The sequence below is a fragment of the Cornus florida genome, unplaced genomic scaffold (assembly GCF_030987335.1).
Source record: "Cornus florida cultivar Cherokee Brave unplaced genomic scaffold, ASM3098733v1 CherokeeBrave_3.0.0_Hap2_Chr05, whole genome shotgun sequence".
NCBI classification, from domain to species: Eukaryota; Viridiplantae; Streptophyta; class Magnoliopsida; order Cornales; family Cornaceae; genus Cornus; species Cornus florida.
Genome location: NW_026775575.1, coordinates 82485058 through 82503086, shown reverse-complemented (window position 1 = coordinate 82503086; position 18029 = coordinate 82485058). Strand labels below are relative to the sequence as shown.

General features: G+C 29.0%; 1 pseudogene; it reads right to left on the bottom strand.

Annotated features, from left to right (window-relative positions):
• Positions 1–16441: 16441 nt before the first annotated feature.
• LOC132307195 (phosphoinositide phospholipase C 4-like) overlaps positions 16442–18029 on the bottom strand; it is a 28028-nt pseudogene continuing 26440 nt past the window's right edge.

Here is an 18029-nt window from a genome sequence, read left to right as displayed (position 1 = left end):
AGTGTTTCTGTAATACAGATTTTCTAAATTACAACAAATTCTTGACACGTTAAATCGCAGAGTTTCTAAATTACAACGAATTCTTGACACGTTAAATCACAGAGTTTCTAAATTACAACGAATTCTTGACACGCGATTTAACGTGGTTGAGTATGGGTTGAAAAGTAAGGATATCATGATGACTATATTTGTGAGTTTGGGTTATAAACGTTGACAGAATATAACATTGTGTGTATGTTGTGGCAACGTGAATATATGGTGAGAATGAATGCAGGTTGAATGGTTGGAATGTTATCACCGTTATTTCCCAAAGGTTACATAAATCAATCACAACTCTTTGAACTATTGCATCCGATGTTCATGTCTTATGACAAAAGACGCCATGTTTCAGATCTTTCCAAAACTACTTAAATTTGGAAAGGTGACAATTGATGGTTAAATAGTTGGGGAAGATATTTTAGTTATATATTGATATGATGCAACCCATATTTGATTGGTTGCACCCAATGATTGAACCAACGTGACTTAACCCCAAGAATCACCAATTCTTCTATAAATAGCCATAGAATTCTTGCATTTGTTTATTTTCATTCTTTTCTCCATTTCTCAAGATGAACCCAACCCAAGTGGGTGTGGGTTTAAACCATGGTCAAGTGGTCTGAGCCACTTAGGCCCAAAACCAATTTTATTGAGTCATATTAAATTTGGTCCGAGCCATTTGGTTCAGATTGCATTCAATTCATTATTTATATAGTATATATGCATTTTTGAGTCAGAGAGAATATTACACGGAGGAGGTTCATCGTATCCACGAGTTTGTAGCGCTGCTACTGGTGGATGTAAACCATTGTATCCTGGGAGATAGACAACACTGAGTTCGTTAGCACCATAGCGGGGCGAATCTGTCTTAAGGACATAGTATCCAATACTAGCCGCGGTCCAAGTTCTTTATTTATTATTATTATTTTATTACTTTAATTTGCATGTTTAATTAAATATCTAGTTGAATATTTAATTAATTATTTTTAGCATATTACAAATATCTTATGGCATATTAGTATATGGTTAGTTATATCTTAAATGTCACATGAAGCATATATTTACCAACATCAACGTCCTCGTTCGCCACACTCCCAACTAGATCAAGTTTTGATATTATTTGTAACGACCTCCTCAAAACTTCTTTCATCCATCATTTTAAAATTGTAATTGTTGGTTGGTTATAAGATTTAATGGGTCTTTTAAGGCCCATCAATTTTGATTTTTAATTTACAAATTGAGTGTTTAATGAGAAAATAGTTGTTGGGCTCTTTGTTTATAAATAACAAGGTTAGCCCAATAGAAAGATATACACACGGACGGATAATGGATAGAATTTTTTATTTAAAAAAAAAAAAACAAAATAAAGGTACTACAAATAGTTTATATAAAATCATTTCCAAAATCATTACTAAGGATATGGTAATAAAATAATAATAAATTATATTTTTATATATATAAAAAATTTAATTTTTGGTCATTTTTTATAAATATTATAAATTGAAATACAATCATCAATACAAGTTAATTTAACAATAAATAAAGAGTAGTGATAGAGAACCGAAGGTTTCTACAGAAAGAAGGACCGAATCTTACGTGGCTAGGCCACGTCAGATTCTTTCCTAAACGTTTCTCCTCTCTCTTTTCCTCGCCGTTTCTCTCTCTCTTCGTCGGCCGTTTCTCTCTCTCTTTCTCTCTTTAAGTCCTTATCCTCACCTTTTTGTTCAAGTGCTCATAATATTCTCTTCATAGGCATCTCTACCTTGGGTTCCAAGAAGATCTTTCAAATGACAAAAATATTTAGAAGAGTTGCCGTCACAATAGACAATTATTTTTTACAGAATGAAAATCAAGAGAAACTGATGAATCTTCTCAAAGCTTTGAAGGCGATAGACTACTGTTGCAGCCATTTTTTTTTTTTTTTTTTTTTTTTTTTTTTGTAATTGTGCACTTTATTGGCAAATATATAATCTAAAAGATATAGAAAAGAAATTATATTTCAATTTTGTCATACTTGAATCGCAAAGCATTTTACAGCATACAGATTGTTCCATCTTTAATTTGGTTGAAAGTAAAGCCTTCGTAATCATCAGTTCTGTTTTGGCCCAAATGATATATATCATCCATGGATTAAACTTTTGATTTTAAGAGGCAATACGAGATGGAATTTTAGTTTTGTTTTTCTTCTCAATTTTGCAAAAAAAAAAAAAAAGAGAGACAGATAGAGAGAGGAAGAATCGAGAACGAGAAGAATGGAGAGGAAGAGGGAGAGAGGAGAGAGAAATGTGGAGGGAGAGAGGAGAGAGAAACGAAGACATTTACGCTTTTAGAAAATACGTTCACATGGCTTACTAACGTTAGGTTCGACTTCTCATTCGATTGTTTGGTTTGGTCATTATATCATTTTCCATATATAAAACACGAATTCCTAGTAATCACTTAATAAATTTTGAGTATTTCTTATCAATTATACTATCTTATTATTGCTGCAAAAGTTACATTTTAATTTTAAAAACTTGATAAAAATATATTATAAAGTATAAGGAAAACTACACTTAAATAGAGTTAGGAGTGTTAAAGTCTATTTTAAAAGCACATTTTTCACTTTAGTTGGATTAGGTAAAATATTTACATATACATCAATAATTATTGTGTAAGTCCAAAATACTCTCCAAACTCTTATTTCAAAATACTATAATTTTCACCTTAAATCAAATACTTTCTTGATATAATTTATTTCCTTAAAAAATTTAGGAAAATAAGATCTTTCCGTTAATTTTGAATCATACTGTTGTAACTTTATATATATACACACATGGGAATTTATACAAATAATAATACTAATAAATCAATATAGTATATCCTCTCCTTGGAACTTTCTGATCAGGAACAATTGCAAGTGATATATGTTAGGCGCTGAATGTTATACATTTTAGCTCCTTAACTTGCATGTTTTATTCTCTTAGTAGTAGTTTATTTGTGATTTTACATTGTTTTATTGTTTTGTTTATTTTAGGGCTTTAATTGTAATATCAACCAACACCAGTGATTTCGAGCTTTAGAAGACCACATCCGTGGGATCAAGCAATGATGAAGATCCAAGTCTAATTAGATCTAGAAAAGAGTCCAAGAGAAGCCACAAGTTAATGAGAATAGAAAGAAGAAGAAAAGAAAGAATCATTCTCCAACTAAGAAACTTTCTCCAAAATTGGTGACTTGAATCCATTTTGGTAATCTATCTATATCTCTCTCCTCGAGTGTCAAAATAGCTTAATTCTCTTCGAAGATCTACAATTTTGTATTTCACGAGGATTTTATAAAACAGTTGTTTACCTTATCAAAACTCGGCTGGAAGTTTGTACGAATTTTGGAGTCCTTGTTTGGCAGATTTTTCATATATGTCTTGTATGTGGAAAATGGAACTTTGGGGTTAATCTTTTCTTATTTAAAGGGAGTTCTCTACATCAATGTGAGCATCATACAGAGGAGCTTGAGGTTGAGATCAGAAAAGAAACATTTAGAAGAAAGAAGGGATCAATCCGTGGCGATGAAGATGTTTTCCTCAACCACGAAGAAATCCATTCCAGTTATGCTTGGCTAAACGTTTTGCTAGGGTTGTGATGTAGCCTTAGCTTAACACCACTGGTTTGATTGTATTTATTTAGTGGAGAATAATTATTTTCATGCATGATTGTGTAACCTATAGGATTTTTACTTGACTTTTCAATAAAAATAGGTTTTAAAGTTTTAATTCAATTACAAATATTTTTCTATCTTATCTTAGATATTTGAATCTTGTGATTGAATACAACTTATTCACTTCTTGTAGTTGTGAATGTGATGGTTATACAATGGTTTTTCTCTGAATATAATATTAGGGTTTTGATGGATTATGCCTAGAAAAGATAGACCATACTATTCCCTAGAGTAAAATAGTTAGGTAGATGATTTATGCCAATCGAGGATAGTCAATGTTTAGCTTTTTTTTTTTAATTTTTAATTTTTAATTTTTTTATTTTTCTAATTGAGACTCACACACACTGCCTTCATTAAGATTCGAACTTGACCTCCCTTTGGGAAGTAGGAGTTTTGTACCACTAGGCCTGTTGGTCATGCTTAGCTTTAATTTATATTATCTTCTACCTGAATTAATATGTGCTTGTAGCCATGATTAATTCCTCATGCATGTTATATATATATATATATATAATTGCATCAATTTATTAGATATATATATATATATATATATATATATATATATATATATATATATATATATCTAATAAATTGATGCAATTGACCGGTGGTGCGACGTTAGTGGTGAAGTCATGCCCCTAGTTCTCTCTCCCCTATTTTCTACATCTTGTTTAATCATTATTCTTTATTTTATTTTTCTACTTAGTTCATCTAGAATAAATAATCAAATTTTGGTTATCCTATTTTCAAGTTAATTTAGAAATTAAAAAATTGGTTGACAAACTTCATTAATACAAGTTCCATGGGTACGACAAACTTACAAGTACGTCCTATCTGCAAAGATATGTACACTTGCGAGTGGGTACATATAAATCTCACAACAATATATTCTCATGGTGTCATTCTCTAAGTAATCTTCAAACACAAGCATACCTTGACACACACACACATATACAAACACATATATGTATACTTATAGTGTCATTCTCTGAGTAATCTTCAAACACAAGCATACCTTAACACACACACACAAACACATATATGTATACTCATCAAACACAAACATACATTGACACACACACATACACACACAAACACATATATGTATAAATGAGTGAAAATAGAAAGAGATTGTTCATATGGATAGAGGAAGAATGAAGGTTGTAAGACTGAGGCACGAAGTTTCTCAGTGACAGTTTGTTGTCACTTTTAATTATGAATTTGTCACATTCCATATGAACAATTTTTTTCCTTGTCTCAACATTTTCAAATGTATCAAACCATCTCTATAACTTAATTGAGCAAATATTCTATCAAAATCTTCTTCTGTTTGAGGTTTGTCTTCAATAAAGTAGTAATAGAAATACACATCCAAGTATGGCCTTGTGATGTGTACGTGATTGAATTATATTATTGGATTTCAATTAATGTCGAAAACCGAGCTAATAACTGATCAATGGTTCTTCTAAAACACTTATAACACTGATTTAACAGTTATTAAACTTTATATTTTCTAAAAAGTATCTGATAAGTCAACATATAGTTAAATCGAGAGAAATAATAAACGAGGCAAATGTATTATACATGGAGAGCATAACTCCACTTTTCAAACGATAATATACAAAATTTATTTCAATACAAGGTATGAATACAAAAATCTCATGTGTTAACATAATTAGATTATATTATAGCCGTTATATAGATTGTTAACATAATTAGATTATATTATAGTCATTGTATACATTTTTGCCGTAATTGTTGTATAGTCATTGGTGATTTCTAACCTATTTATATCTCTCCTTGTACATGATTCATATACACTTTGAATATACAGAACATATTCAACATATATCTCCGTTTCTCTCTATCTCTCTCTCTTATATTCAACATATATCTCTGTCACTTTCTTATATTCAACATGGTATCAGAGCCATCAATCGATGGCCTATATTGAATCTGTTAGCCTTTTTGGCTAGTGATGAACCAACACATAACAACAAGAACATGAAGAAAAAATATACGTGAAAGGAAACAATCACGTAAATTATATTAATTTTTTTTGGATATAAATATGATTATAATCACTTTCTTTAAATAGGCAGTAAGTACGCGTAACGTGATCTGAATGATAACAATCATTATTCAAACTCTAACAACCTAAACCTATCAATCATTTTATTTTAATTTCAAAACTCTAACTGTCAAGATAACATTGACGATATGAAGTTAAATTTGAATTAACTTCCAACACTCCACCTTAATTCAAATTTTCAAACGTCTTTAACAAATTTTAGGGTAAGTCTTCAAATTTCTACCATGATCACTGCTGCTGTTTCTTTTGAATCTTCTGCCAACATTGTTGTTTCTTCCATGCTTTGTTTTGTTTGAAATTTTAGTCTTTTCAGGCTTGTCTTCCACTGGTTTCTTCTTTATCTTTTGAATTCTCAATGCATTTTCTAGAGTTGTTTTTGCTGTGCATGCAACCACTTCTTTCTTCTTCTCATCATCCCTGAGCTTAGAAAAATCAAGAGGATAAATATTGTTATCAGACATTTTTGAAAACAATATTAATTTTTTATCTCCTTTGTTGTACAACATGCATCTGTCATCTTCAAACACAACTGAACAAACTTTATTGAGTAGCTGTCCCAAACTGATCAAATTTTGAGCCATACCTGGAACATACAAAACCTCATCAATCATTTTTTTACCAAAATTTGTATTTACTGCAACGGTTCCTTTACCTTGAACTTGCACCCTTTTATCGTTCCCCATACGCACCTGAGACTTTACAGATTCGTCAAGTTTAACAAAAATATATTTATCTCCGGTCATATGGTTACTACAACCACTGTCAAGATACCACATATTTTTGTAGTGGCATTGAGACAAGATATGAATAGATGTTCATCATTAGCATTTTCATCTTCAACTTTTTCTTCATCGACTATTTCCTCATGAAAGTTAGCTTGATTTTTAGGATTATACCAACAGTCTTTTTCATTATGTCCATATTTTTTACAAAAAGAACACTGAGGGATATCAGAATTCTTATTTTTGTACCAACAATCCTATTCAATATGACCTTTCTTCCTACAATGAAAACAAATAGGAATTTCATCATTACCTTTATTGAATTGTCTCCCTTTTCCATTGAATTGATTTTCTTTTTTGCCTTGAAATCCATAGTTTTTCCCTTTTCTATTTGAGGCTTTTTTAAACTCCAATTTTGTTTGTAAAGCCTGCTCCACTTGACTTTCTGTGGACCTGTTTAATCTTTCTTCATGCATTTTTAGTGATCCCATCAATTGAGTAAAAGACAACTTAGATAAATCTTTTGACTCCTCAATTGCAGCTACGACACTATTGAATTTAGGAGTTAGACTTCTCAGAACTTTTTCAATGATTTTTTTATCATTCAAATTTTCACCAATAGAATTTGCTTGATTAACAATAGATGTAACTCTAATTAGGTAAGCATAAATTGACTCAGAACTTTTCATCATTAATTTTTCAAACTCACGACGGAGAGTCTATAATCTTAAAGTAATTACCTGACTCGATCTTTCGTACTCATTCTGAAGCAAATCCCATGCTTCCTTGGATGTTTTTGTAAACTATAATAATTCGTGTTAAGCCATTAATCACAAATTTACATGAATCCCATATCTTAAAACTTTATGATTTTCACATATCTATAATGCATAAATAAATACTATTTAGATATAAATACCTCGATTCATGATATCAAACCTTGTTGAGATTAAATCCAACTTCTAGATCCTTTAACCACGAACTAATCTGCAACTCTGATCAACAGGCAAAGGTAGAAACTGGTTTCTCTCTCTTGGCCTTTTGTACACATAAAACTTTTACGTATTGTATTATTAATTGTACATAATTGATGGAGTATATGCACTTTTATAAAGGCAGAGAGAGGACCAGTTTTCCTATTAGTAACATAATTCTACTTTCCATCAAAATAAGAAATAAGAAAGGAAAACACTTCTCCAATAAGTAATTACCAAAAAGGTAATTATAAGTTGACCATAAATAAATAATATTAATTGATATCTATTTACTTAGCCACCAAGTAATATGTCACATGTCCAAATTATGTGGGCCATAATTAAATAAATAATCTTACATTCTCCCACTTGGCACATATGATAATTTCTGTAGTGGTTTAGTAAAATAGTCATTAATGTGCACCATAAATCAAATTAACTTATTAAATTGGTCATCATAAATACCATGGTAAATAAATTACCAATGCGAGTCATGGCGGTTATATATCCTTAAATGACACAGTCCCTTCCATGTACCACAACACTAGTAATCTATTCAACATAGTCTATAAATGAGAAATATCAATAATGATCTAACAATAATGTCTTTTCCAAGACTATTCCTATTACCACTTATTAAAGCAATACGTATATGTACATTAATTAATAGGAAATATCAGAAACACATTTAATCAGCGCAAAATGTCAAATATATATAAGCACTATTTAAGCAATCCACAATTAAAAAATAATCATCATTGACTACATTTAAGACCCATTCTTTCAACATGTTCCATAAATGTCTTGAATGGTAGTCCATTCATTAATGGATTGCAATCATAAGTTGTGTGCTTATAATTTCAATAGACATTCGTTATTTCTAAATATCTTCTTTAATGATAAAGTATTTCAACTTTAGAATACCTATCATTTTTCATACAAGAAGATCAACAATTGCAGCATAAATTTTTAGCAATCTGAAAACAGTACCCATAACTCCAAGTCCTGAAATAAATTCTACAACCATAAATTATAACCTCAAAGCATGCTACAAATTAAAATTTCATAATAGATAAAGTAATCATAAATTACTTTGCGCTTTTTCATAATATTGTTCCTCCAACCAAATCTTCTAGAACTCTTTTAATATATGCTTTATGAGATAATTCTAAAAACAAATCAATATGATCTATAATGAAATATTTCTATTCCTATCACATAGGATACTTCATCCATATATTTCATTTCAAAGTTCTTAGAGATAACTTTTAGTTTCATATAATAAACTAAGATCACTACTAACAAATAAAATATCATCAATATATAGAATCAGAAATATAAACTTACTCCCACTAACCTTCTAGTATATACACTGATCAACAGTGTTTTTCTTAAAACCAAAAGAAATAATGGTATCATTAAACTTAATATACCATTGTTAGGAAGCTTGTTTAAATCCATATATTGACATCTTAAGTTTACGGACCATGAATTCTTTACCCTCTAATATGAAGTCTTCAAGTTGTTTCATATGGACTTCCTCTTATAAACTCCTATTCATAAAAATTGTATTCACATCCATTTGATGTAACTCTAAATCATAATAAGCTACTAATGCCATGATATTTTAAAAGATTCCTTCTTAAATACTAGAGAGAAGATTTCTTTATAATCTCTCATTCATGACACTAATCCATTTAGTAAAATCATTACTGTTAATGGCTTGTGAATATGTAACCGGATCTGTATATATCTCACTATATATCAAAAACAGATTCTTGTAGATATATCACATAGTCATCCGGAATAGCAGATCTCCTTTCTCTTTGAGATCGTCTTAATGTTATTCCTTATGATTTTTCTACAATCTATTCATTGGTGACAATCTCATTATAGAGTTGTTGATCATTTAATTATTCTTCGTTGTTATACGGTTCAATAACTGAAGGAACAATTATTTCCTTATAAGTTATGGGTAAAGATATTTGTAACCTAACTTCTGAAATGATCAAATTCTTATTTTTATCACTCCCACTGATTTCACCATTCTTAATGAATCTGACATTACCGGTTTCAATAATTATCGTACTATGTTTCGGATAGTAAAACTTGTATCCTTTAGATTACTTAATATCCACAACATTATGGGTAATGAGGAATTACTTAACGTACTCCTAACCAATTCCATAAGAGTACGATTACGCCTTACAGCTACACGCTTCTGTTGTGGCATATATAACAAAGTGTATTCAATGAGATTTTTCACACAACAAATAGATATATCCATAACATGAAAAATTAACTATAAAGGCGATAAAATACTTTTCTCCTCCAAAAGATGGAACATCAGAAGGTTTACAAATAATTTCAAGAAGTTATGTACTTATTGTGGCTCATTTCTTTGTGCGTTTAGTTTGTCTACCCTTAATACAATCTACACACACATCAAAATCAGTAAAGTTTAGATTCAGAAAAATCACATCCTTTACTAATTTTCCTAACATTTCACTAGATATTGACCTAGTCTTTTATGCCAAAGATAAATTTTCTATTAATTGAGTTACGTTTAATTCTAACATTATGATACAAGATCAAAAGGATTTTAATAAATAAACCTTCAAATTTGAATTTACAGAAATCATCAACAATAATGCCATAACTCACAAATTATAATTTCTTAAATAAATATCGTTACCAAATTTAAATGAAAAACCATTAACATAAAATTTTTGAAATAAAATCAAATTATAGGAAATTGAATAAATATAAAAATTTTAAAACAATTTAAATAAAATCCATTGTCTAACATTAAACATAGTGTCACAATGGTTTCAACAAAATTTTTTCCCAATTGTCATAAATAAGAAATTCTTATTTGAATTTGTGGTTTAGGCCATAAAAAATTATTACATCTATTAGAAACATAAATATTAGTACTTAAGTCAATCTATCATGTATTAAAAAGAATTTCAACAAGTAATTCGCAATATACAAAAGCCAAAAGCGTACTTTTCTTTTTCGAATCAGTCTTTCTATGTCATGTAATCTTTCTAAAAGTATTCAATATATTAATGACACTTTTTCATTATTACATTATTTTCTTTTAGTAGATTGACCTAAATCTTTTAATTTTGGGTGTTGCTCACTTAATGCCTTTTCTGACTTATTCCCAAATTTCTTTCTAACTTCTTGAGTCATCAGATGAACATAATGATTACCTGCTGCTTAACCTTTGTCTCCTCCTAAATTAACATAATAGTCAATTCTTTTACTTTCCACTTGTCTTAATAGTGTTAATTCGAAATGACTCATACTGAATAGACAATAAATTGAGAATAAATTGAATAAGAAAATTCCCATTCACAATCATCCATAAGGTTCTCAATTTTGCAGCAATATTAGTCATCTAAAAAAACGATCATACATGGTACGAGTACTAACAAAAAATCCATAGTAGTTATATCAATTAATAATTTTCATTTTAGATAGTTATCTACAACACGAAAACATTCTTATAATCAAATATTCCTTAGCACTATCACTATGAGGAACAATTATTCGCATAACCATAATGCTTAATCTGTTCGATCTCTCCCAAGCTTTATGGATAATCTTTTCTTCCTCACTATTTTTATCAGTAATAACAGTAAGTTTCTCAATTTAAAATGTTAAATTAAGATTTAACACATCTAAATTTTGAACTCAACTTACTCATTTCATTATGAGAAGTTAGTAATATTGAGAATTAGAACAGATATAGCATGCGCATTAAAGGATGTAATAAAACAAATATAATAAGATAAAATCTTAATAACAATAATGCTTTGAGTTAACAACACGTATGTATAACTTAAAAATATAAATACAATGTATAACTATAGTACCCCTTTGGGTGGCAACTATAAAATACTAATAATGATGCTTACATGTATTTATATGTATACCTTTATTGGTGATGCATTATTTAATTAAACAAATAAGTTACCTTTGGATATCCTATATTTACCTAATTAAAAAAAAATACATACGACCCTTTAATTTTTATTTAATCACTTGAAAATCAATTCCCTTTGAGGAATTATTTCTCATAATTAAATAAAATCAATATTCATGAATATCACAAAAAATTATAAGCATCATAATTCATGAAATATTGCAATTATGTTTACTACTAAAATTAATATTCATCAACTATTATGGTTAGGCCACTTTGGTAGCTTTCAACCTTTACATAATATGAATATTAAATTAGATAGTAACTAATTTATGATTAATTATGACTATTACAAAAATTAATATTCATCAATCATTATGATTGGGCACTTTAGTAGCTACCAATCTTCACATAATATGAATATTAAATTAGACAGTAATTAATTCATCATTAAGTTATATTTACTACTAAAATTAATATTCATCGACCATTATGGTTAGTTCACTTTGGTAGCTACTAACCCACACATAATATGAATATTAAATTAACTAGTAATTAATTAATTATTAATTTACCCATTTAACATTATACACACATACTCATAATTGTCGATTAAAGTTTAAGCAACTTCGATCTCAAAAACTTAATAGTCCGAAATTTCATAGAAAATATCTTTTTATTTTATATACATCATAAAATATAGTATTTTATTTTCGGACTTAAAGATCATAATTGAATCAATTTAAAATTGATTCTACAATATGTATGTATGTTTGGGTACGAAACAATAAATTATTTACATATCTAATTTATTAGATTAAATTTCTAAACTCACAAATTATTCTAGAAATTCAAATTCCTAAAATAAATAAATCAATACATATATTTTATGTATTCAATAACTTTAATTTTAATTTATTTTAAATTAAAATCAGAATCTTCAAATCATTGGACAAATACTTATAACAATAATTTAAACCTCTTTAATAAAATAAATAAATACACAAACTTTATGTATTTATTAATTTTTAAATAATAATAATAATGAGTCTTTGTAATCCTTTCACAACTTACTGTTTCTATAAAACAATAGCAAGACAAATGCTATTATTATTATTATTATTATTTTTTAATTCAATATTCTTTATTAGTCATGCACGAAAATCAGTAACCTAAAGCATTGAAATTGTTTGTCTTACACACATTATGCATACGTTTGTACTATTACACATATATAAACTATGTATCAGTAATCAACTTTCATAATTCAATTTTGGCTCGGAAATTGAGGTACCTAAACCCAAAAACTACACGGACTGATCTAAACATATGATTCTAAAAGAATGGATTATACAATCATTTAATTTTAAAATTATACATATTATTTATACAACTTTAATGAAAAATAATGAGTTCCTAAACCGTTAGCTCTGATACCACATGTAAATTATAATAATTCGTGTTAAGCCATTAATCACAAATTTACATGAATCCCATATCTTAAAATTTCATGATTTTCACATATCTATAATGCATAAATAAATACTAGTTAGATATAAATACCTCGATTCATGATATCAAACCTTGTTGAGATTAAATCTAACTTCTAGATCCTTTAACCACGAACTAATCTGCAACTCCGATCAACAGGCAAAGGTAGAAACTGGTTTCTCTCTCTTGGCCTTTTGTACACATAAAACTTTTACGTGTTGTATCATTAATTGTACATAATTGATGGAGTATATGCACTTTTATAAAGGCAGAGAGAGGACCAGTTTTCCTATTAGTAATATAATTCTACTTTCCATCAAAGTAAGAAATAAGAAAGGAAAACACTTCTCCAATAAGTAATTACCAAAAAGGTAATTATAAGTTGACCATAAATAAATAATATTAATTGATATCTATTTACTTAGCCACCAAGTAATATGTCACATGTCCAAATCATGTGGGCCACAATTAAATACCCCGTAATTTTGGAACACGGATTGATCAAGTCCGCGCACAAAATCAAGGGATATCAAAACAATTTAAGTATTTAACAAGCACAGAATACAAAAATGAATAATAAAGAATAAATAAACCGCTGAAGAAAACTAATAAATAAATATTATTTAATGATTCTCCAACAATTACAATTCGGAAATCCCATAACTCAAGGACCCCTTAAAACATTATCCAATAATCCAATACTATTTAAAAGTACACAAGATGAATAGACGAATGACAGTCTCCCAGCTGCGGATCCTCAACCTCGAGACTGGAATCTCTAATAACCTGAAAAAATAAATCGTGGGTTAAACCCTACGAGCAAGTTCACTCTACCAGGCCTCTGAAAACCAATAAGCAGATCATCTCTGATCAAAACCAAACCTAATAAAGTTTTAACTTTAATAAAGCACGATATACATGTCTATATATAATTATATATACTATACTAATCACATCCATTAATAGGTTTATTAAATTTCCATACCTATTAAATAATTATTAAAATAATATTCATACCTAGACCAATCTACCATTTCATTTTATAAAAACTCCTTTGACCTTAATCCCATCCTAGTCAGTTGTTTAATCATTTAAACAACAAATTATAATAAAAGAAATACTCTATTTAATCCCAACCCGATAATGATTTTAATTGTTTAAATCACATATCCAAAATCCAAGTTTTGACAAATCATCCACGTCTTCCCCAATATTATTTTATTAATGTAAAATAATACACTAACCAGTAAGTACTAAACTATTCTCATTTAAGAATATCTAACCCTAATCCAATCCATACATACAACAACCATAGATGATATTTTAATCATCTAACACATAACAACGTAATTATGCTTTGGCAAATCAACCATGCCATTGTAAATATTTTTATTTATATATTGGCAATTCAATCATGCCTCCATAAGTATATTTATTTATACATTGGCAATTCAACCATGCCTCCGTCTATGTATATTTATACATTGGCAATTCAACCATGCCTCCACAGGTATATTTATTCATACATTTAATTAGCAATTCATCCATGCTTTCCATATATGTATTCTATTCATACAAATATTTAGGTAAAATATTTAATCACTTGACAATTCATCCATGCCCACACTTTAACCATGAATTAACTTTAAAATTAACAATACGCTAAATCATACATAGCCATCACATACATATTATACGCATATCATTAATTTAACAACCAGCCTATTAAGATATGCCAAATAAGAATGATAATATTAATTATCTTAAATGATTTATATATATATATACCTACACATATGTTATTTAATGTATATATGTGTTTAACACCTTCTTTAATAATCCTTGATTATTTAAAATCAATGTACATACATACATATATATATATATATATATATATATATATACACTTCCTTCCATAACAAATTATTAATTTATTATATTTACACAAATTAGTGCAACTAAATATGTCAGAAATAGTTTCCTTTAAATACTCCATATTGGTTTAAATAGTTTTCCGACACTTTCTCACTAAAACATAAATATCTCCTAGTAGGATGGGAATCTGATAATGAAATTGGTACCATTGGAAAGAAGACGAAAAATCCTTGAATTTGAGCTCAAGAATGACCTAATTTCGATTTAAAATGACTAAGTTATGACCGTTTTAATTTCTAGTGTCGAATTAAGCCAACATAGTTTCACACGCGCGCCCACGTGCTTACTATGCACTTGCACGCGCTGGATTCAAGCCTCCTTGTGTGCTGGAATGGCTAAGCTCTTTCAGCTACCGTGAGCTCACCACACTGAATCCATCACTTCCTTTATGCCGCATCCAATGGTCATAAATGAGTGCGCAAATGAACACGCTCACACTAGATTATTTTCTATTAACTATAATAGATCTAAGGTCCAGATCAGCGAGTGTACCATCTTCTCATTGTCTGCAATACACCAAATAATCCCATAGTTGACCAGACCACTTCTATGGTCCAGATACACATGCGCACCAAAGTTTTATGCGCCGCGATGCACCATATCAATTCACATAAGTTTAATTAATCAAATGGCCCTAATTGGCGTATACACCCTATTATCCTACACCGCGCCGCACTGGATCAATTCTTTATTGTGCCGCCGCTCCACATGCGCCAGTTACCTAGTATATATATATATATATATATATATATATATATATATATATATATATATATATATATAATTATTTTCCTAACAAATAATAGGAAAATAAATCCTAATAAATTCCTAAAAATATCAGAAAAATTCCAGAAAATTTCAGAACAATTTTAGAAAATAAAGAAACCATAATTAACTCTCTTGGGTCACAAATCCACCTATAGATTGATTTTAAAATATACATAACACCTATATATATCAATTAAAATCCAATAATCTAAAAATCAAATATAATAGTTTATACTTTTTAATTATTCCGATCTAACCATAATTTTTAAACAAATAAATTTAATTAAAGCCTTGATACTCAAGGTGAAATCCTTATGAGTTCTAAGAGGAAAGTTAGAGAAAACTCGCCTGAAGGTTTCGAAACGAAACCGACGCTTTAAGCTTTAATTATCTCTTCCAATCAATTCCGACGTCCTCCTTTTCAGATCCGACCTCCTCCTTGTCAGCCCTTCTTCTTCCTCTCTCTCTGTCTGTTTTATTTTTCTAACGTGTAAAACCTTTAACCCTAAAGCCTTATGTGTATTTTTATACACCTTAAATTCCAAATCCTATTCCAACTAGTATTATGAATTAAAATAATAATCTTTAAATAATTTATATCTATAAACATATATATATATATAAATATATATTCCTTCCATAATTAACTCATTAGTTAATTAAATCATATATACTTATAAATATCAATAAATATATATCTATATATATATATCTTTCCATAACAATTATTAATTAATTATATTTATATATAATTATATATATATATATAAAAATATAATTGATACAAAAGTGATCATTTAAATAATTAAATAACCACGGACCTTCATTAATTAACCCAATAAGGTTTCATACAAGCCCAAGACCACATCTTTTGGTCCAACTTTCCTTAAGCCCAATCCAATTAATTTAAATAAATAAGATAATTAATTAAATACAGAAATTAAAATAACTAATTACATGAAGCACATAAACAAACAAGAATTTACAACTAAGTCATATAATACCAATAAAAACAACACACCAATAATTCAATCAATAATCAACCACACAAACAATCAATCATCATACATAATCACGAAATATAACTTAATTAAAATAAGATAATTAATCTAGCACTCAATAAAATAAAATAAATCATTGAAAATAAAATAAAATAATTAATCCTAATTAATAAATCTTTTAAAATTATCGGGGTATTACAAAGTCCAACCAAATAAATAGATGAAAATGCAGTTAAATATAAGAAGTTTCAGACAAACTCAAACCGCATAAGAAGCCTCACTGAGTTAAACTTTTCTCCTTTTTCGTCAAAGAGGGGGACTGCTCGGATTCCTTCCCTCAATTCAGAAACAGGCAAACAATTTTGGCCAGCAAAATCATCCTTCTCAAACATGTCATACTTGTGTACTTCGATTCAGAGTAAAGCCAATTCAGGAACAGTCAAGGGAAATGTGAACTCTTCGCCCCAAACAGGTGTCCAATCGTCCTCTTTTTTCTTTGTTTTCTTCATTATCTCATCAGCAGGCACTCTAGCTATACCGACTTGCCTTATAAATTGACCAGTAAATACATGCATCAATATGCTTAGGAAGGCTAATACAGGGAGCAGATTGCATTTCTATCAAAATGCAAGGATTTGAATGGCTACGGACTACAAATATCAATTCACATGCACGAAGGTTATCATGACTCAGAGAGGATATTTTATTTAAGACACTTTTTAGAATGGTATAGAAAAATTTCCAGATGAATAATCTGGGAATTAGTAAGTCATGATAGACTTTTGGCTATTTGAATAATTAACTCACAGGAAGATAGAAAAACATAGGACAAAGAACAATAGCTAGGTAGGCAAAACAGAGTTTTTATTAACTCTCTCTACATTGAAATATGAATACAATGCTCCTTTAAATAGACTCACAAGAGAGAAGCAATAGCTTATGGGATAAGATATATCTTAACAACTTTATTTGAATTCAAAAAATAAAACAGGATAAGAAATTTGACGAAGTCTGAATTATCTTCCAACATACTCCTCTTTAATTCAAACTTTCCTTGCATCCAAGTAGGCTGCGAAGTCTGTAAAATTTCTCCAAAGGAAGTGCTTTTGTAAAGATATCTACAATTTGATCCATTGTACTACAAAACTCCAACTGAATTTCTCCTTTCGCCACGAGATCTTGAACAAAATGATAACGGAGCTCGATATGTTTACTTCTTCTATGAAAAACTGAATTTTTGGTCATTGCAATAGTGGACTTGTTATCGCAAAATATAGTAGTTGGTTCATCTTGTTTTTCCTTCAATCTTGCAAAATTCTTCTCAGCCACACAACTTGACATGCAGTCCTTGTTGCAGCAATATATTTAGCTTATGAA